Below are 22,705 nucleotides of genomic sequence, written 5' to 3' on the forward strand. Positions count from 1 at the left end.
TGAAGTGGAGAGTCTAGGAGGTGCCTGTTGCCAACATTCAGAGTTCTGTCAACCTCTTTTTCATATCAGCTCTTCTGCGTATGGAGGAACAATTCATACTCTTGCTAAAGCTAGAAAAGTGAAGCATCTAGAGATACTGCTTTCCAATAAAGTAATAATGCTCCATTAGCTGTTTTGCTGTTACACGTTTTACCGCAGACGACTCTTCTTTAAGCTGCCTTCCCGTATGTGGCCCTGTGATAAATGTTATCAGTGGTCAGCGGGACGGGACTGCAGGCTGGGCAGGAGCACAGTGGCTTTTTATCTAGCTTAGTTCCCTCTGCCATGCCCCCCCACCCAAAGCGGCATTTTCTGGGTAATTTATGTTGTGGCATTTCTGTCAGTAGATGTGGTGTCAGCAATTTGTGTTCCTAATGGAAGTTTACATGGAAATGAGATACTTAGCCACAGAATAAAATTAAAGATGGGATAAAACTAATAAAAATTGTAATGCAAAGGTGTTTGTGCCTGCTCATATCTTTAAAAAAAGATTTTAATGAGGATTGTCTTTAGCCAGGAAAGCTTGTTTTCCATGGCTAAAATTCTGATATAAGTAATATGAATAGAGTTAAAGCTAAAACTGTGTCAGCACTTATATTAAAAACTTCTACATTGCACAGGCCTTATACCACTGGGATAATATTTTACATTAAAATGATATTTAAAGTTTTAGAACCCAGAATGTTTAATAAAATTCTGTGGTGTTTGTACCTTGGGAAAAAATATGTACATATGATGTATATTTTTGTAAAGTTAAAAAACTCAGCTCAGTGCAAATTTTATTGGAGAAATGATTTTCCTGAATAAATAGTCCCACTGCAGGATAGTGAGAGTATTTAGAAACAGCTGCATATTGCATTAGAAATGAAATAGAAGCATTGTTTAGACTTCTTAGCAAAAGGCCCCCGAGATAGCCCAAGCTCTGGAGTTATTTAGACTCTCAACTTCTCCATCCTAAAAAGGGGTTTTACACAAATGGGATCCTTATTCATTCTGAGGGACAGCAGACAGTGGAGGCACAGTTAGTGTTCTTCCATGCATCTACAACCTCTCTGTTCCCATCTCATTCTTTTCCTCATAGAGAACACATTCCCAAGAAGCCAAGCAGCACATAGACGTCGTAATCCTCTAGACGGAGTTTCACTACATTATCATAGGAAGCCTCCTGCCATTGAATTAGCAAAAGACTTTATCACTTACATTCCCACGTGTTTCTGAAGTATTTTTTAAAATATCTTAATGGCATTTTCTGCCTTAACTAGAATTTTCTAGTTGATCCATTCATCGAATGGACTGTATCTTTGAATATTTTCTAATATCCTGAGCTGAATGTGAATGATGATTAGATTATACACAAAGATGTTCAGAAAGGAGATTTACTTTCGTGAATGATGCCTGTATTTCTGAAACAATTTTCCTCAAGTCAAACTGGTGAGAAAGACTTGAACTCCATCAGTTGAAAAATTTCACCCTTTTCAAATGATTTAAGGACCTGTCCTTAGTAATTCTGATTAAAGGTGAATGTTCTGACACTCGGTCCCTATATCAGAGGTGTATCTACCAGTGTCCTGCTAGGATTCTGAATAGACAGCAGAGCAGCAGACACAGCTTACACATACCAAAATGCCCATATATGTATTCAGCTTTGTAAATATGCCTTTAAAAATACCTCACCATATTTAGCCACTCCTAAATATGTATTTACACAAGTCTACACACTGTAAGTGTTTACCTGGGAGACAGGAACAGTCTCTCTGGTAAATAATATGGGTTTTATAGCCTTTCATGAAGGAATTTTTTGTTTGCTATGTAAAAAAAATCATCTCCTCTCAGTTATAATTTAATAAAATTTTCCTTTCCCTGTAAATTTACTGCAAAGCAATTGAGGTAAAGCCTTGAGATGTTAAAAAAAAAAAGACAACACTGGTGTTAGCTTTGGGTACAGAGTGGCTTTGATTCATTTTGCTAAAGACTACAGAGAGTAGAAAACACGGATATGATTTCTGAAAACCAGACAAATAAAAATAACCTGTCAGATATATTTTAGAGCTAAGGCTATCGAGTAATTACCTATTTTTTCAGGTTAAAGAAAAAAAAAAACAAAAACAGAACCTCTAGGAAGATCCAAATGATTTAAACTACTTTGCCCTGAATTTTCTAGATCACTGCTTAAATTTACACTTCATATTACATGAGTGGATGTAGGTTAAACATTTTTCAACTCATAAGCAAAACTGTGTTAAATCTAAGATATGATCAAATTCTTATAGAAAAGCAGCATTGCCCAGTACACCAGTTCAAGGACAGGAAATTTTCAGTGCATACTCTAACTTGCAAATACACGGCCTTAAGCAATTGAGTTGATCTGACTTATGATTCTGAATGTGTAAATTAGGTTGTGATCTACCCTAGACCTAATGAATGATGGATCTGTACTCAGATATTAAGTACTGAATATTAATAGCAAAAATATATCTTTTTTAAAAGGACACATTTTCCTTTTCTTTTTTTTTAATTGAAATACAAAGTGAAATAACACATGATGCTTGGAATTAAAGGGATGTCTCGTTACTTGGTAGGTTCTCACAATTTATTCACTATCCTTCTCCCCACATTTGCTCTCCCCTTATTTAGGCTTTTGAAATCACCTAACATTGAGCAACTGACGTTACCTTTTGTGAGCCATTTTAGGGTCCCAGAAATGGATATGGCTTAATTTGGAGTCCTTTACAGATTTTTTTTTTTTTTTTTTTTTTTGTGGTACGCGGGCCTCTCACCGCTGCGGCCTCTCCCATTGCGGAGCACAGGCTCCGGATGCGCAGGCCCAGCGGCCATGGCTCACGGGCCCAGCGGCTCCGCGGCATGTGGGATCTTCCCGCCCCGGGGCAAGAACCCGCGTTCCCCGCATCGGCAGGCGGACTCCCAACCACTGCGCCACTAGGGAAGCCCCTTTACAGATTTTTAAAGGGAGGATCTCTCAGAAGAGATCACTCTCCTCATCAGCTCACTTCCTTGTAGAAAATAAATGTGCAGGATTTCCAGCAGTTTGTCTCTGGAACCACTGAAGATTTTCCTGTCATCAGTGGACTTAGAGACCTACAAGAGAAGAACAAAAGGAGAGAAGCCCCTTATATGAATTCTAAAGACATTTAATAAATTACAGCCTTGCATTTAAAGGAGACTCCTCTTTGTTCTACATGTTTCAAAAATTTTCTCTTTCGGGATCTTTCTGTGTATGGTTACCTGTGCACAGAATGTATGAGTTTGACTTATGTTGAGGAGGTGGGAAATGTGGGCATTTGGGGCAAGTCCAGATATGGAAACATTGCAAGCTTTTTTCAGGATAGAAACATACGAATTTTTTAATGGGCCCAATTATTTTACCCCCACATAAAATGCCTGTTGAAATTTGTCAGTGCAAAATAGGTGCTTACATGCCTTCCTATCTCATCTCTAAATGCAGCTTGGAAGAGATAAAGTTTATATATATAATATACATATTTTTAAAATAGGTGTGAAAACATTTACCTCTTAAATTTAGATGTTTTAAGGTACTTTACTTTTAAGCCTTTTTCTTCCATTTATTCTCAAAATGTTGAAAGATGCATCCTGTTATTAAAGATTAACACAATCTTTTAAAAATAAAATTATGATTTGTTTTACCTTTGAAATGTACTAGAAATTTAAATACAATGATATGCTTGATGAACATGGAACGAAGGGTTTTGCAACTAGGTCACGAATTCAGATGTGATCCAGAGAGTACTGAATACCCTACAGCTGTCTATTATGAGTATCTAAAATGAATGCAACAAATAAATATCTGATTATATTTCCATACAAATTTTATACCTACTCTGCTAATTGAAGTGGAGCATAACGTACTATTTGTGTATTCAGTTTACACTTTTGAAAATTATTCTATATCATCTTACATTTTCACAAAAGGAATAATAAATCCACTGTCATGTGAATAATGCCCACACATATGTTCCAAAGGACACAATATATTCCCCACCTTCTGAGTGTGAACCAGGAAGATGTAATTCTTTCGGCTCCATGGTAGATTCTCACACACCTAGGGACATGGCAGGTGAAAAGGATCACTCCTGTGTACAGCAAATCTATCCTGGCCCTGGTGAACGATGTTCCAGGGTACTGCAAGAGCTAACAGATGAGCAAAATCACTGACCCTCTCATTAGAATCTGAGTCTGTTAGAAGAAGCACTGCCTTCTGTCTCTTAATATCTCACAGACATTTGGGAAATACGATTTCTATTCATTTACTTCTGACCAGTCACTCTACACCTTATCCCCACTAAGACTCAGGCACAAGTGTGGAGTGCCAGAGGAAGGACAAACACCTGCTATGCTAAAAATTGCCCCATCTCCTTGCCTGTTTTCCTGGAAACAAAGATGTGCACTTTGACTCTCTTCCCTGAGGGTTCTTTCCTGAAACTGTGACAAGATTTCAGAATTCTCAAGTTTGGCTGGAAACTGAGACCAGCATTTGTTGAGGTGAAGGGAGAGTGTGAAGGGGGCTCAGCTAGAATTAAATCACAAGCCTTCATGTGGCTGCCAAGTGTAATCTTAGACATACAGTCTTTAAAATTCCTAGGTGGCAGTCCCACTCTCGTCTGTACTGTTGAATCAGTCCTAGATGTATTGTGCTTAGATCTTAATGCTACCTTGTAAGACTGCACAGCATTCAGGGAAGAGAATATAGCTTCATAGGGGAAATACAACCATATCCTATAGAGCTCAGCTAAAAACACTAGGACTGCTTAGAAAAAAACAGAGGGAATTTGAAATCCCCTTCAAATATCTCTACTATGCAGAAGGTGCATTAGGCTTATTCTGTATGGAAGCATCACGGGATAGAGTCTGGCTGAATATATAGAAGTTTCTATGAGTTGCCCTGTCCCAAAAAGGAAGACTCACTGCCTCAACAGAATTTAGGCAGCATCCAGGCACAGGCTAGATGGCCCCTTGGAAATTTGGGTACTGACCTTTAAGCCTCTTTCCAGTACTGAAGTTGTATGAATCTACAAAACCAAACCACTTGTGGGAGGTCCAAAGGTGTTCATGGGGCAGTTTCAGGATAATGTGAGAGTCAGGCGATATGGTCAGGCCATTCAAGATGGCTGTCCTCTTGCTCTTTGTCATCCCCTAGTCAACCAGCACCTGCCTCACCTACAACCTGCCCCACCTAGTGCTTGTTCTAATGCTTAGGCCAGAACGCTTCCACCTGCTAGTTTATGAAAGGGAAACATCTGCCCTCGTGATGGTCATTAATCTGATGGGCTGTGCCCCAGCTGCTGGTTTCCTGGTAACTGATGAGCCAACCTGATGTCAATTCCCACTATAAATGGTAGTCTCCTCCTTTCTTGAGTGGCGAAGGTTATTGTCATGTCCTGCCTGCTGTCTGCCGTACACGGAGGAGTGTTGCTCCAGGACCCATTGTTTCAGATGTGTTAAGATACCCCATCCAGTAAACCACTGACGTCTCTGTCACTGTCTCCGGGCTCTTTCTTTGCTCTCAAGGCTGGGCAAGCACAGGGCTTGCAGGTCTGTGGGGTATAGCCCAACACATACCAACTAGGCATATCCTTGTTTTGGTCTTTTCTAAGCCCAGGATTTCTTTCAAGGAGGATGAATTCCCTGCAGTGAATGTGACTGTAAAAAGAACATGGGTTCTACAATCAGAGATTCCCTGATTGAGAATCTTGACTCTTCCATTATACTAGTTGTGTACACTGGAGGAAGGCAATGAACCTAAGAATCTCAGTCATAAAACTGAGGATTATTATTCCCATCTCAAAGGGTAGTTGTGAGAATAGAGAATCATCTGTATACTGCCTGGTGTATGTAGTAGGTGTTAATTGCTGCAGGTGCATAATTATATGGGACATAAATATTGTGGCCTAAAAAGCCCACTTCTAGACATCATGGGGGAGGATGCTCATATGGCAATAAGTTCTGAAGGCAGTGAGCTAGGGTGATGTGTGTCAATTACCTACTTCTTAAAAGGCTCCTTTTTCCATCAGGAATACATACATTTATGTTAATATGGAAAAGAAAAAAAGATCCTACTGTGGAGATTGTGCTATAAACACCTAAAATGTGGTAAATGAAATAATAATCACAGTGATGAACTTTATCAAAATTTACATGAAATGAATAATGCAAAGGCAGAGGAAATTATTCTCTACTAGCAGCAGAAATCCTCTACACAGCTCCCTCTTAATTTCAAGATTCTCCTAGTGAAGCAGAGTCTGTCTGATTATTAGTACTCTATCTTTTTAAAATCAAATCACCTAAGGACGGAAGCACTGGTCACAAGGACAGTGAGAATCGTCTGATTTCTTTGCTGAAGAAATAAATTCCCAAACTAAAAGTTTTGATTTTCCAACCAGGAGGGCAATTATTTTCGCATATAAATAATTGGCGAGTTTGATCCAATTAAACTGCTGAGTTTATTAACTAGCTATTCTGTAAAATGTAACCCTCAGCTATAATTATTATGTATAATTATCTCTGTATTTAATCTACTTTCAGGTATTAAGCCTATATTTAACATGGCTAGCCCTTTGAAATTGGAATCAAAGACCTTTGATCTGGTCAGTCTTCACCACATGTATGGGGTATTTCTGTCATGAATTTGCACTTTTACCATCCCTTGAAGGACGCTAACGTAGCACTGGGTTCTTTTCAGTTTTGACAGGAACATGCAATTCACACTGAATTAGTAGCATTAATTAAAATTCCTACTAAAATGATTCTGTATGCCCATGAAAGGATGAGTAGATTTGATGGAACATTCACTCCTAACTTAAATTGGTAACCTTTAACACACAGGTAAGTTAAGCAGTCTTTTCGCTGATTGGGTTCCTTCAGGCAATCTGGCTACAATACACGACTTAATGCCGCATCCAAAGATGCCTGACTTTGAACTTGTGAATATAAAATGGGCAGTCGGGAGCGTGTGTTCCAGGAACACAGTTCTCTTGCTCTAGCACAAGCATACTTGCACACAGGAGAGGGGGCAAGTTATCTGACGGTGAAGGCTCCGGGGACAGCCCCTGGCTTCCTGCCCTACCTTCATGTGGCAGTAATTTCCCTACACAAGAGGCAGAGGGCCTCTCCTTGACACACGGTGTCTGCCTTGCCTCCCACACACAAACCCACAAGAAAGTCTGAGCCAGCAAGTATTAAGAAAGAAGTCCTGAGCTGACCACTCCAACTCTGGAGCATGAGTAGTAGCCACTGCCATGCTCATGGCAAGAGTTTCACGGCATCCAGTTGGAAGTGGGCATAATAAAATTCCTTGATCAAGAGTCCCGGTGGAGTGTTGGCAATTGAGCGCATATTCTCCCCTTGGTAGGAACAACCATGCAACAGCATGAAATCTATGCTTTGGCAGCAAGGGAGCTTGGTGCTAACATTTTTCTAAACGGAAACAAGACGGATGATTTGGCCTGATAGTTACAAATTATATGATACATTGAATCACCTCTAAAAATAAAAACAAAAGATTTGAAGAAAGGTGTGAATCTTATGAAAGGAGAAAGACGCTTAGACAAGCTTTTTGCCTGTTAGCAAAAAGTAATTTTAAAACGTGTTGAGACACATGAGTAGAGGAGACTAAAATATAGAATTGTGAACACCTAAGGTGTTCTACTGTGTTTAGAATTCAAGGACCGAGGGGTCTGGACAAACTCCCACAATAATCCAGAGAGCATTTATCTGTAATCAATCAAAAATTTCTCTTATCCAGTAACTTATTACAGAGTTCAGTAAATATCAGGCACAGACCATAGGCACTAAACAAACACAAACATAAAAAGAGACCGCCCCCACAAAAATCTATTCACAGATATAAGGTATAAACCCTCTGGATAGCAACAGATAAGCACTAAGAACTAGAGAAAATTAGAAAAACTATAGGCATTAAAAAGAAAAATAAATATTCTAGAGAAACATTCAAAAATCTTTTTCAAATTTCTCAGTGTGATACTGGGTCTTCACTTTCTTGCTGCTCTCCACCTTGTCAGATGGCTTCATTGGTCAGAGACACTGCCTCAGTTTCCTACAAGGTCAGGATCATTGTTACTTCTCTTCCTCCTAACTATTGACCCAAAGAAGACAGCCTAGAATAACACAATCACAATGCTTCCTCCCTAAGGAATGTTTTGGAATTTCTTTCCTCAGAATATTGTTTCTCAAAGAACCCAAATGAGTACAGAGGACAGCTTTGCTTGTGGCCACCACTAACCTCAGTGAGCAGATCCAGAGAAAAGAAAGAAAAACAGGGCAAAGCTTCCTTTCTCTTGAGTTCCCGAGACTTGGTGATAAAGCCACTTCATTACTTGTCGTCTAATTCAATTTCAAGCTGTATTTGATTTGAAAAACACAACGCTTATTAGATCAAAAACCTGGAGATGATTCATAAAATACAGGACAAAGATATACAGACGATGTATGAGCATAGTGCAGAGTGACAAAAATAGAGCATAAAACATGTATATCTTTTCCCTAACATGCTCAAGATTTTAAAAGTAAAATGAAGAACCTGTCCATGAGGCTGAAACTGAACCACTCAAACCAGGCTCAGTGTTTATAAATGAGGAAGAGCCAAACCAATAATAATATTGTGGCATTGATTCTTTATGGTCTCAGTCACACCCACCTCATCACTTAATATATTTCTTCTCCTAAAATGTGTTCAATCCTTTTTGACGGCTTGGCTCAGAGCGTAGATAGTGGAGCCAAACCATATCCCTTTGGTTGGTCTTAAGCTTGGCTGGACTTTCAATGACTTCCACACATTAAGAGCCCACTCTCACAAAAGGCTTAATATAATAATGAAGCCACCTACCTAACAAGTAATAAGAATCAGCATTTCCCGATTAGTCCTGTGAGCCAGGCGCTGTGCATGGAGCCTTACCACAGTGTGTCGCTTAACCCTCACAAGATGCTGAGGTAGGTAGCATTAGCCCCATTTAACAGATAAGGGACTTGAGGCCGGGAGGTTAAGACTTTGCCAAGGTCACAGAGTTCGCAAATGGTGGGACCTTGATTCCATCCATTACATTCAAATTGCTGCAGGTTCACAGGCTGTTGTTCCGCTATACTTTGAGGCAAATTTCCTGACAAATTAGTATTGCCACTTCTGGAAATTTGGAAAGCTTCACATTGCTGCGTCATGTGAAGACTGGCCAGCATTTCCTGGGGAGTCTGGGAAATAAACCGCTCACCTTCAGTTAGTACAGAGGTCTAATGTTCACAAACATGCAATCAATTACTAACACCCCTCCCTCTGCCACCAGCACCTCCATCAGCAGCAAGAAAAAATTAGGACTGCTGCACACCCACACGGCGGATTATTTTTTGTGATTAGTGATTTTTTTAATTTCTTTTTTAATGTAGTCAATGGAGTATGAGGTCTCCTGTACGCAAATACTGCGGGAGGGGTTACACACTGTGTGAGTTACCTCAGGCCAAACCCAAAATAGCCCTGGTTCTCCCATCCCTGAACTTCAAAGCCAGCCCCTTCTTCTTGCTGCCGCCACTGCCGCTGCCGCTGCAGTGACTCTGCAGTGGTCACAGGCCGCGCAGCCTGGGTGGTCCCCCCAACCCAAGCATTCCCCAAGCCGAACTGCGGAGAAACCACATGCGTCGTTCTGGGGTGGGGAAGGCAGGGGAGAAAAAGACAGAGCTGATAAATACACTCTGCCTTCCCCCCAACTCCCCCCTGGGGAAGGTCAACTATATACAAGCCGACTGTGCTCACACAAGGCAAAGCTTTTCCACAGTACAGCACTGTCCCGCATTCCCGGGATGTTGCTTCCTGACTACCGTGCGGCGACACGGGAGGCCACGTGGCACTCATTGGTGGGAAGATCATAAAACTGGAAGCAAAGAGGCCCAAGTTCTGACTGCAGCTATCATTCACAAGCCCAGATTCCCAGCGTTCTATGCCCACATCTGATATGCCTCCAGGTATTGGGCACAGGGGCTTATTAGTTTGTTTACTGACTGTGGGAAAAATACAAAATATTTCTCCCAAATTTCCTCAGCCCCTGACTCTATTAGAAAGCACTGATTTGCAGCAAGCAAGTTTCAGTCCTCAAGAGAATTCAGCTAGAAATCAGCTTTCGCATCTTTCAGAGAGCAGACAGGAGGTTTCAGGGAGGACCTAAGCTCACCTCAGGCATATCTCTTCTGTGGAGAGAGAACAGAAGGTTTTTACACTTGGGATGACTTTTCAGGGGAATCAGGAACTGAGCAGTGACATTATCCCTGCTGTGCATTGGAGAATCCTCTTTCTCCGGCCTGTTACGGGGCTTTAATCTGAGGGACATCATCTGGAAAAGCCTGGGAGAAACAGAGAACCACGAGCCTATGCAGCTCTGGGGGGAGTTTCTTTTCTTTATGAAACTCACAAAGGAATCGGTCCTAGGATCTGAAAGAATACTAAGGTTTTTTAAACAAACAAAAAAAAATGGCCTCTGGATGTTCCAAGACCACAGGCTACAGAGTAGGGACGAAGAACCGGCTTTTCTTTGAAACCAGAAAATCCATTTGGCACCTTTGTCCGACAGACACAAGGAAAGGATCCCGTGATCATAAGTTGTTTTATCTAATTTTTTCCCTCCTGGTTTCCTTTGTTGTGAGTTCCCAGCTGCTTTACACCTTTCCATCCTTTACAACTATTGAATCTCTTCTACAGATCTGTAAAAATAAACAGGCCATTTCCAGATTACCAGCCAGCGACACCACATCCTGTGTTGGAGCTGATGATAAATAAGAGTGAGGCAGGTAGTCCCCCAGACACATCTGGGAAGCATCCTCTTCTCTGAACAGAAGCACACAGCATTCAATTCTAGCCAAAGCTTGTTTGGCCTGTGGTCTGCTGAGTTGAAATGGTTATGCTATTTTTTTTTTCTCTGAATCTAAAGATTATGTTTTTCCTCTGACATTTTTCCTTTTCTAAAATTTTGATATATAAAAAAATAATCCCCTGGGGGAAACTCTATTGGCTTTAGCCATGAATCCCAGGTGCTTTCTAATTAGCTTTAAAACTTATGTTAGAAAAACTTCAAGTCGAAGACAGCTAAAGCAACCAGCAGCCACAGTTTGGGCTAATTAACTCTTCTGGTAACATCCAGTGACTAGAAACTGTGGTCTCAAATATTCTGTGATGATGTAGCCACTCAGGATCTTATGTGCTCTTTTAACTTCTTTTCAATTAATCAGCTTTATAATGATTAACAACCTGAAATTATTTTTAGCTCTATTTCTTATTTATTCTTCCATTTATGTATTCTTCACTTTCTCTCATTTAAATCCTCCAATCTCTGCTTAAAACACAGGAATTTCATGAAACCAGCATCGCTCCCTCTGCTCCCCAAACATGTGCAAACATACACAGAGGGGGTACATGTAGGGAATAATCTTTCTTTCACATCCTGAATTTAGCATCCTCAGAAGCAAGGGCAGACAGAAGATAAGCAAAGAAAGGGAAGAGAATTGCTAGAACTCGCACTTTGCTCCCTAGAATCTTAAGCCTTCCATCTGTAAAGGTTCTGTGATGTGTGCTCCCATCTGCCCTTTTGAAGGCCAGCTGCTAGCTTCTGTGCAGATACAAGGTGGAGGAATCAGCCTCAAGAAAACCCAGATTTACATATCATAGGACCAGTAAGGGGAATTTTTAAACATACATGTTTACCACTCTTTTCTAAAATCCAGAGAGCTCTGCAGGCCAATGCTGGTTATAAAACCTACATGAAACAAAATATCATTTTTCTGACACATTGATCACCAGTCAGAAGGTTAAATTGAGATTTCCTGGTAAAGCAAGAAAACAGCTCTAAAAGTTGAACTAAAATGAATAAATATGACTACAACAATAGAAACACCAAATGAACATTTTAGTCCTTATTTTCTGCCAGACACTGAGCTAGGGATTTCTGCATGTGTTATCTCAGCTGAGCATTATAAACACGCTCTGTCCTCTCATTCTGTTCTCCAATTATCCCCCCAGGCCGGCCTGCCATATGCCCACCTCCTGCACGGAGATGTGGAATAAGGCAAGACCTTTATACACAAGCACACCAGACCAGTCCAAATCCACCCTGAGAACTTCCACAGCCCTAATCTCAATGCATGACTTCCTAGTGGGAGGAAAAGAGCTCCATATTTGTCAAAAAGAAAAGTCTCAGTGTTTGTCTGCCTTTTCCAGGTGCACTTCCTTCAAGTTTCTGGGAGTATTTTATCTACACAAGGAGGAACACTCTAGTGTCTGGATCAATATCTGTAAAAACTTTTAAGCTATAAAAACCGTGATCTTCAGCACTCAATATATTCCGACAAGACCACCCTCTATGTCAAGTGAAGTGGGTAAATTCTTAGGTAGGGATTTTTAGACTCACTCCTTGCCTACTAGCTCTTTCAGTGGAAAAGTCCGTAATCATTAAGCTAAATACAAGGGGACAGGCATTCCCAATTATATAGTTTTAATTCCCTATAAGTCCAACCAGCACAAACTTCATCACTACTTTGTAGTGGTGCTAACTAATGAGCTGAATTTTGGCAGCCCATTAATCTTAATTTTGTAAACATTAAATTTTTTCCCTGGGTTTTGAATGGAGCTAAAATTAGCATTTTTGTTGTTGTTTTGGGGTTTTTTTTAGTATAACCTCCATTTCAACTTCCTGCTACTGGATATTTTATTACAACAAACAGCTCTATCCTTGACCAGGGTCTAAAAAGAACTCAGAAGAGTTCTGGGAATAATGGTCCCACCTCTCATCTTGTTTCACACACTTCCCCTGTCCCTTCTGGGACACGGAGCCGCCATTGACTTCTAAGGAAATTCACTTGAGGCTCAATTAAAACTACGAAGCACAGAGAAGAAGAGGCATGTCCTCACCTTTTCCTCCCCAGTAAGATCTGTTTCCAGGACCAATCCTATATAGGAGGACTTTTGAGGGCTTATGGTATGAGACAAAACTTGGAAGTTCAACCCAGCTCTCACTCATTTGACAACTGCTGGTTCATCTCAAGTTTCTCTCATAAGTGCAAACGCCTAAAAATTAAAACTGAAAGGCTCTCTCCCACAAAGAAAGTACTCATGGCTTCCAATTTTCCCCCAACTCTCTCTGGCTTCTTAGTCATTGCCATTTAGCAAACACAGTTTAGGGAATAGCAGTTTTATTAGTGTAAGAGACATGGGGTATAAACTACACTCTGTTTAGGTAAGCTACCCGAGGTCACTTCACATCACCCATTTTCTCATTGTGGGCTCTCTTTAGCATGTTCTCACTCCAAACAGGCTATACACTCTATCTTTCTTCCCTTTTTTCTCTCTGATAGCATATTCTAGAAGTCTTTGAGCCCCTTCCCCTTATTTTCCTCAGGTCTACCACACTGGAGCCTCCAAGACTCTCTCTTCCTTTCTATACTGGACCCCTTCAATCTGTTGCCATTACTTCATATTTCTGCTGATAAAATACCGATCCAATCACTGAGCATCATCTGCTCACTTATGACAATCACATTTCTTCTTCTGAAGCATCCTGACATTTATCACTTTCCTTCAATTTCATGTTACTTACTTAAAGTCTAAAAGCAGTCACCAAATCAGTCTTGCGGGGGCGGGGGGGGGGGGCATGGGGCGGGGTAGGCGGCGGAAAGCATTTCCATGCAGAAGGCTATACTTGTGGTGATGAGGAATAAAGGCCCCAAAGTCAGCAGCAGACAGCCAGGTAGAAATCTCAGTTCTGCTGTGTACCACCTGGGTGTCCTTGGGCACATTGTATAAGCTCTCTGTGCCTCCTTTTTTCCTACCTGCAAACTGAAGGTAGAATGGTCTCTACTTCACAGGGTAGTTGTAGAGATGAAACGAGATCCTGTGTGTAAACACTTAGCACAGTGCCTGGTGGAAAATAAATTCTTAATAAATGTTAACGACAAAACAAAAACATACAACATTGTTTTAACTGAAGGTTACATCAGTCCCCAATTGCAGTTTGAGAATAATTATCCTACTGTACCACCCTATTTGCAGGAACATTTTACTCTGTAGCATGAGGAACATGGAAAGGTATGCATATATGTATGTATGTGTATATTATACACATATATATGTATATTTGTACATATTTGTACATGTATTCTTTAAACTTCTCTTTTACTGACCTGCCTCATGCAATAGATGCCTACTCTTCATGACATGCTGTCAATCAGCACTGTGAAAGCTAGGAAGAGGTAGGAAACAGAGAGAGAATTAAAGCTGAACCTTGAAACATGGGCCTATGGGGACCAAATAAAAGAAGTAAGGTGAACATAACTAGCAGGGAAGTTTCCGAAACAGTGGCTCCGGAGTCTGGACAGACTAGAGCACATTCAGCAGACAGTTAGGTCCTGAATTCTGCCAGAGCAGAGCAGGAATCAGTTCATACCTACACCTAACGGAAGACAGAGCGGGATCAGCTTACGTTGGGTTCACAGGGTGTGGGCTTTCACTTTGAATTTGCTGTTTTGGTCCCTGTGTAACAACAAAGTTTCATCTGGAGAACTGTCTCCTAGCAATTGACAATGGTTCATTAGGACTCTGTGTTGAGGATTCTGAGGCCACTGGCTCTTAGGGAAACAAAGCATGGCTGATTATTAATGTCTGCCATGAGGAAGGAGAAAGAGGTAGCCTACATGCTTTATGTCTGCCATCCAGGCAATGTAAACAATCGAGGTCAAGGAGGGCGATTTTAGCCAAAGAGTGACATGATAAAAGAGATGTTTTAAAGAGATTAATTTGGCAACAGATCATAGGACAGGCTGCTGAGAGAAGAGAAGAGGCAAGAAAACCACTTTGGAAACTTCTCCCGAAACCAGGACGGCAACCATGAAAACATAAAAGAAGGAATACATTTAAGACTGTAAGAACAAATCGATATACTTAGCCAGACTTCTCAAGAGCCTTTAAACTGAGGGAGGGCATTTTTTAATAGACTTTATTTTTTAGAGCAGTTTTGGGTTCACAGTAACATGGAGCAGAAGGTACAGAGATTTCCCACACCTCTTGACCCCAACACATGCATAAGCCTGCCCATTATCAACATTCCCCTACCACAGTGGCACATTTGTTACAGCTGATGAACCTACACTGACACATCACAGTCACCCAAAGTCCACAGTACACATTAGGGTTCACTCTTGGAGCTACACATTCTATGTGTTTGCACAAATGTTTAATGACATGTATCCACCGTTACAGTATCATACAGTATAGTTTCACTGCCCTAAAAATCTTCTGTGCTCTGCCTATTCCCTCCCCACTAGCCCCTGGCAACCATTGATCTTTTCACTGTCTCCACAGTTTCACCTTTTCCAGAATGTCACATAGTTTGAGTCATACAGTACATAGATTTTCAGGTCGGCTTCTTTCACTTAGTAATATGCACTTAATTTTTCTCCATTAGAATGAGCTTGATAGCTCATTTCTTTTTTAGTGCTGAATAATATCTGTTGTCTGGATGTACAAAAATTTATTTATCCATTTACTAAAGGACACCTTGGTTGCTTCCAAGTTTTGGCAGTTATAGAATAAAGCTGCTATAAACATCCATGTGCAGTTTTTTGTGTGGACATAAGTTTATAACTCTTTGGGGTAAATTATGAAGGAGCTCAACTGCTGGATCATATGGTAAGAGTATGTTTAGTTATGTAAGAAACTGACAACTTATCTTCCAAAGTGACTACCATTTTGCATTCCAACCAGTAATGAATGCAAGTTCCTATTGTTTCACATCCTCTCCAGCATTTGTGGTCAGTATTCTGGATTTTGGCCATTCTAATAGGCATGTAGTGGTTTCTCATTGATGTTTTAATTTGCATTTCCCTGATGACATATGACGTGGAGCAGAGTTAAGGCGTTTTGATTCTTGAGAAGGGTATCATTTTGTCTAGTTCTTCCAATAGCAAAGATTTGTTTATTTCATTCATCCATTACCAAGCATTGTCACCTAGCAGACAGCAAAGTAAGGGTATTTGAAATACAGTACAGGTGAATTCTGACAAATAATAGCTAAGGAAAAAATTGGATGAGGTGTATTTCTAACATCAGTGAGTATTTTGGTAAATACTCATTTACAGTGAGTAAATATGGTAAAAACTTTTTCCTGGTGAAGCAGAGGCCACCTAGAGGGAGTCAATGACCTGGGGCAGAGGTGTTGGAAGATACTAAACATAATCTTGCCTTCTTCATAATTTTGACCAGCAGCTCTGGCCCTGCCTTAGTCACCCACTTTTGTCTCTCCATCTTGTGTGCACTTGTACAAGGTACATCATGGCAGTTATGCCAGAAGTAAAGCCAGATCTCATTTTAAGGACAAGTCTCTAAAAGCCTCCTGGAGGATAGGGTAGAGGGAAAGAAGCAAACCTGTTTATAATCACTGACACTGAAAAATGTATTTATTTGTTATTTTACTGAGGGACCACTCTATATGAAGCTCTGAATTAAAAACAATTTCAAAAGTATAGGAATGACATAGAGCCCCCAAAACCATATAGCCTTCCTAGAAGAAAAAACACATGTTTATTAAAAATTAAGGAATACAGCAAGAGATGGCATAGACCCTATATAGAAAATATCCCTGCCTTGTACCAAGCCAGTAATAGTCTATATGCTGCCAGTCGGGTGAATGAAAGTATGACTTGGGGGACAGGAATAACCATTCACATAAGTGCTGAATCACAGAGATTTCCCCAAGCTTGGGCAAATGCTAGGCAAGAGGGAATAACAAATGAAGAGATGCTGTTTGGAGAAGAATGGGCCCTGACTGGGGCTCCCGCCTTCCTGCACAAATGTGTTGATTATGTGACTCCAACTAGGCTGAGGGAAAGATGGTTGGAACATTTCCTTAGACAATGGCCTGATTGAAAGGTCACTTCCTGCCACTTTCCATATCCCTGAGGGGAAATCCCATGCTGGCTCCAGTACACAGTGATGGCTATGTTGAAAGCCAGGCTTCTGAACAAATGCCTGCCTGCCAGAGTCACTGGCCTCTACTTTGGGGTTTAGAGATGAATTAAAGATAAGTATTCATGCTTAAATGTCCACTCAAACATAATGCAATCTGTACAATTTTCAATTCACAACCGTTGCAAAGTAGCCGTGAGTGTTTTTCTATACTTCGTTGACCCTATGATTTTTCATACCATCTAAGAAACAGAAATTCCTCACTCCCAAATGAGCAACATTTTGAACTCACCCCTGACCCTAACATGATAAAAATCTGTGCCGTTGAAAAGAAACATAAAGTGTTTTGTTGTTTTGTTCTGTCTCTTCCCCTGAAAGCCATCCAAGGGCAGAATCCTGTTGCCTGTGTTCACAATGAATATGACATAGAAAGAACATGATATTTTAGACAGAGCTTTCAGAAAACTCTATATAAGGACAAAAAGAAACATTTGATGCTGAATTCTTTCCTAATTTAAGACATTTTGAGTCCAGTTTTTATTTATTTATTTTTTAAAGGAACAAGACAAATTCCAGGACAAATGCTCCTGGGATTTCTCGGGTGAGCTGAACGTAGTGATGAGCAGACATTGTCTAAGTCATTGCAGGAACCCTAGATAACCTAAATGTTCCCTCTGTGTGCCCAGCCAGCAACACCCTGCAAAAAAGATCTCACCCCTTCCCCAGCTGCAACCACACTCCCTGAATTCTGACATACTTCAGTACCCTAGCATTTCAAACATGTTGGTGTGTTATTTTGAAATTGCTCTCACATTATTTCGTGGGAACATTTAATAAGTGAATGCAATGCTTATCAAAGCAGATGTTCTGCAACAGAATCACCTGGCATTGTTTTTTTTTATATAAATTTATTTATTTTGGGCTGCATTGTGTCTTCTTTGCTGCGCACAGGCTTTCTCTAGTTGCAGTGGCTGGGGGGGCTATTCTTTGTTGCAGTGTGCGGGCTTCTTATTGTGGTGGCTTCTCTTGTTGTGGAGCACGTGCTCTAGGTGCATGGGCTTCAGTAGTTGTGGCACTCAGGCTCAGTAGTTGTGGCTCGTGGGCTTAGTTGCTCTGCTGCATGTGGGATCTTCCCGGACCAGGGTTCAAACCCGTGTCCCCTGCATTGGCAGGCAGATTCTTAACCACTGTGCCACCAGGGAAGTCCACCTGGCATTTTTTTAAAATGCAGATTCTTGAGCCCCTGCCTGGAATGTGGAACATCTATGCGAGAGGCCTGGGTATCTGCAATGTTAGAGAAAATCCTGTGGTTTGGATCCACGGCGTAAAGAATCCTGGACTCTAACTATAGTCTTAGTTCCACTATTCGCCATTCACTGTAGACTTTCAGCCAGTCATTTAATCTCTGGACTTAAGTGTTTTCAGCTGTAACATAGGATTATTGTGAAATAGTATATGCAAAAGTACTCATATATATAAAAAATTATTCACACGTGTACTTGTGAATTCCCTAGTTAGATGATAAAACCTTTGAGACCCAGGAATCTCTTTATTGTACTTTCCTTATTGGTAATGTCATATTTATAGCTGGATTTCAGTAAATAGTTGTTTAATGTACTATATAGCACAAGACTCGGAAGCATTTGCACCCTGATACTTAGAGAAAGTTAATTAGCCAACGGGAGTCCACATCAATGTAGAATTTACCTTGGACCAGGGTCGTCCCTAGGATTTGAAGGTTAATCAACTATCAGAGTTGATTAATTAAACTGTTGTTTGCTGTCTAACAAAGCTTATTAAGGTGGACACGTAAGGCCTCCTTGCCTATTTATTCAATTTTCCAAGAGAAAAATAACTCACGTAGCCTGACAAGTCAGGCTGACTACCCAAAATGGATCAGAGTAAGAGTAAAGAGATTTTGTTTTAATTAAAAAAAAAAAAAAGAACTTTTATTGTGGACATTACTTTAATGCTTTCTCATGTCAATACATTTAGTACTATATCATATCCCTACTTTACAAATGAATAAACTAAATCACAGCCTGATTTGTCTGTCTCCACAAGAGGAAAAGACCCATCGACGGGTTGGGCTGATCACAGGGGCCTGACAGGGCATCCTGCACCCAGAGAGCCATGAATCTGCTGCAAACAGTCACTGAGTAACTGACTCCCTTGTGCTCTGTTCTGTGGCTGACCAACTCCATTTTTGTTTTGTGATTGAGATATTTATTTCTTTAAATATGGGAAAGTCTTCATTCAGGTTTAGGTCAGTTTTATAGCCTTGGAGTTATTTCGTCTTGTAAAGTCAGTGTTTCCACAAGTTCATATTATGTGGTAAAAAGAGGAGCACTTTTTTATATGAATAATTATATATTTTTGATATGGTTATTAGAAAAAAATGTATAACCAGTATACCAATCCTAATTTCAAAAATAGTATTACAAAGATGAGGTTAAATAATTTTAAATGGTGAGTTGATATAAAGTTAATTTAATGAAAAACTTTAAATAATAGTTTAGGTATTGTGCAGATATCACCAACTTGTGAAAGGAGTAATAAGGGCAGTTTGGGGAAGACTGGTTTAAATTGACTTTGCATAGCTCTCTGTTTCATTTTGAGTTGCTTTTATAATTTAACTTTAAGAAAAAATATTCATTTCTCTATTCTCAGGTTCTTCAGCAGCTGCCTCAAAGTAGTCCTTCTTGAACCAACGACCTATCTGTACTTCACTTGAAATTATGCAGCTGATTATGTGATTCCAAATCACACTAAATACAAAGATAGTAATAATAGCTTTATTTATTGACTATTAGCATGAATTATATACTGGTTTAGTCATTGTACATATAGTGTTGTTAATCAGAACTCCTGTGGGGTAGGTATCATTATCCCCAATTTATAGGTGTGCAAACTGTGAAAGTGAATAATTACCTATAGCCCCCTAACATGCTAAATGTAGGAACCAAAAATGTAACTCAAATCTGTCATTCCCTTAAGTCTTTGTTCTTTCCCCAGTACACATTGCCTCTCTGTACTAAATTTCCTAAACTATACGGCCAAATATTTTTAAATGTCTTACATAGTAAAGTTGCAGTGAGAATACTGAAGTTGTAGAAGAACTATAGGCTATATCTGTATATGTCTTTAAGTGAACTGAATTGATTATATTTGTAAATGGGTTACTTCCAAAGTGCCTGCCATCTTACTATATCTCCTTTTCAATCAAGCCAACATTCCCTTCTTCCCATGGAGATCAAAACCTGGCAACCGTATTCGTATATGAGACCCTAGCTGGTCCTGGCCCGCTAGGAGTCAACACATTTCCTAAGTCAAAGTTGCTCTGATTGATTTTCTTTCCTGCAAATCTGGACCAAGGACTACTTTGCTAAACAGAGGACATGTAAATTGGGGAGCTGTGAACAGTAGAGGGTGTAGAGAAGCAGAGAGGGAAGACTGAAGCAGAGGTGTGCCTAGAACTGGAGAACAAGGCCTTGAGATGAGAGAGAGACAGAGAGACAGAGAGAGAGACTATATTACACAACAGAAAATTTAACACTTGGCCTCTAGCTAGAAAATTTTGAATGAAGAAGGGTATTTCAAGGAGTGTGAGTCCCTCATAAGCCCCTTCTGCCCTTGTGCTCTGTGAAGTATCCTTACAATACATTCTTACGTTTCAATTAAGCTAGTCTGACATGAATCTCTGTTATTATAACCAAAAGGGTGTTAAGTAATATAGTCACAATGTTGGAAAGAAATTTCTCCTTAAAAACTTTCCTTGGAGTAACCTTGAACCATTCAGTTTCTTCTGATCATTTACTGGTAGTGATCATATTAGAGATGATTTCAGTTAGTTCTAGAAGCCAGTCCATTTAACCAAATTGTAATGTATACACTCAATATACAGATAACTGACTCAAGTTCTTTGATGGGTTTCATTAAATTGTCCAAATATTTTTGCATCATAAAGACATTCAAATGAGAAAATATCACATTCTTCCCAAAAGAGCAAAACCACACACACACACACACACACACACACACACACACACACACACAAGGCTTCATTTATCAAACAAACACCTATTCATCTCACTTAGCTCCCTTTAGTTGCACCTTCTACTCATCCTGTCTTAACCATTCTTACTGGAAACTGCAGAATAATTTTTGGCCCAGACGAAAGTAGAAGCAGATTTAGCAACCAAAGCATGTATATTTAAAAACTGCCCCTTACTTAGCATGTGTTAATATGATGGTGCATACCAGAGGAACAAAATAAAATCATCACAAGAAATGACTGCAAAACACAAGCACTCTGGATAATTCAAATGAAGCCTTTCAGCTGGCTCAAACAATTTGGTTTTGATTTCATACATCACCAAAGTGAGACATTAAAGAATACTCTATACAGGGCACTTTTTCTGTTGTTCATCCATGTTTTCCCCTGGGTTTAAGAAAGAAAAAAAAACAGTGGAAAATCATAGCATTTTTTCATTGAATTGATTTTTTAAAATGAGTTTGACAATTAAAATCAGATTTTTTTAAGCAAGAAAAAAATACATATAAGAAACTTATACTAAAAGTTTTAGCAGAATGTGGATTAAATTATTGGTTTTTAAACCATGCTTTAAAAATGGCATTGACTCTGGAATGGAAAAATCAGTAAATCCAAAGTAGAACAAGATTTCGACACTAGTAAAATTGAAAGCTAAATTAAAACTTTGTGTACATTATTTGCAAACGTAATAATCTTAGGAAGATTCTGACTGTAACATCTTGCTAGCTGAAACTGATCTTTTCCTAAGTGTTTGCTTCCACCGATTGTTTCTAGTTTATTAGAGAAATTCTTCAGGCTATAGCTATTGAAATCTGCAGTTGATACTCCAAGTAGATTTTGGGTAGCAAATCACATGGGCCTGACTATCCAGTCTGTTGGCCTTGTTTCTTTTGGCCTAAAAGTTTTTCCTTTCAATATTTCCTGCCCCACGAGAGGAAAGGAAAATCTAGAGAGGTGGGAGGTACCATTGCTTTGTGAGCTGCCATAAAAGTTGGCAGGTGCTAAGAGACTGGAGTGCTAGGAGACCACTAAAGTTATAAATACATGCTTTAAAAAAATCTTGTAAGTAGTACATTAATATTATTGCATGTCATGCTGTAGATGAGTTTACTTCTACAAAGTGAACCCCCTGCTGAAAAAAATGAGCCAGCAGAGATTACTTTTGATAGGAAGAATTAATGCAGAAGGCTTCAACTGAATACTTCTTTTTGAAACCTAAAAACTCAATGTGCATTACTCATTAGGAGTAATTATTAAGCCCTGTTAATATACAAGTATATAGCAGAGTAATGGACCAGGCTGGCCCCCCACGGGAGAGTAAGCAACTTCCCATGAAAAGCCTGTTAGAGACAATGTCTCCCTAAATTCCCACAGTGGTGCTTCAGTCCCTGGTTAATGCCAATGGAAACCTGTAGCTGTCAAAAAGCAAACACCTTTAAGGCTCCATGCAAGCTCTTTCTGCTGCTTACAGGATCCTTCCCCTTACTCCTTTCTTTGGGAAGAAATATTTTTTCCTTTAGTCTCAATTTCAAGGACATTCCTTATCTGAAGCTTTTCCCCCATCAGCTCCTTCCTTTCACACAACCATCACTGCAGCTGAATTAATAGATCAATCATGTGCTCCTCTGTGT

General features: G+C 39.9%; 1 long non-coding RNA gene across 1 annotated transcript in view; it reads right to left on the reverse strand.

Annotated features, from left to right (window-relative positions):
• Nucleotides 1-2,946: 2,946 nt before the first annotated feature.
• LOC132422165 (uncharacterized) overlaps nt 2,947-22,705 on the reverse strand; it is a 155,408-nt gene continuing 135,649 nt past the window's right edge. The window contains exon 5 of the long non-coding RNA XR_009518820.1: nt 2,947-3,135. This is a non-coding gene — a long non-coding RNA (uncharacterized lncRNA). The remainder of the gene's footprint in view (nt 3,136-22,705) is intronic.

This window comes from Delphinus delphis, chromosome 3 (genome assembly GCF_949987515.2).
Source record: "Delphinus delphis chromosome 3, mDelDel1.2, whole genome shotgun sequence".
NCBI lineage: Eukaryota > Metazoa > Chordata > Mammalia > Artiodactyla > Delphinidae > Delphinus > Delphinus delphis.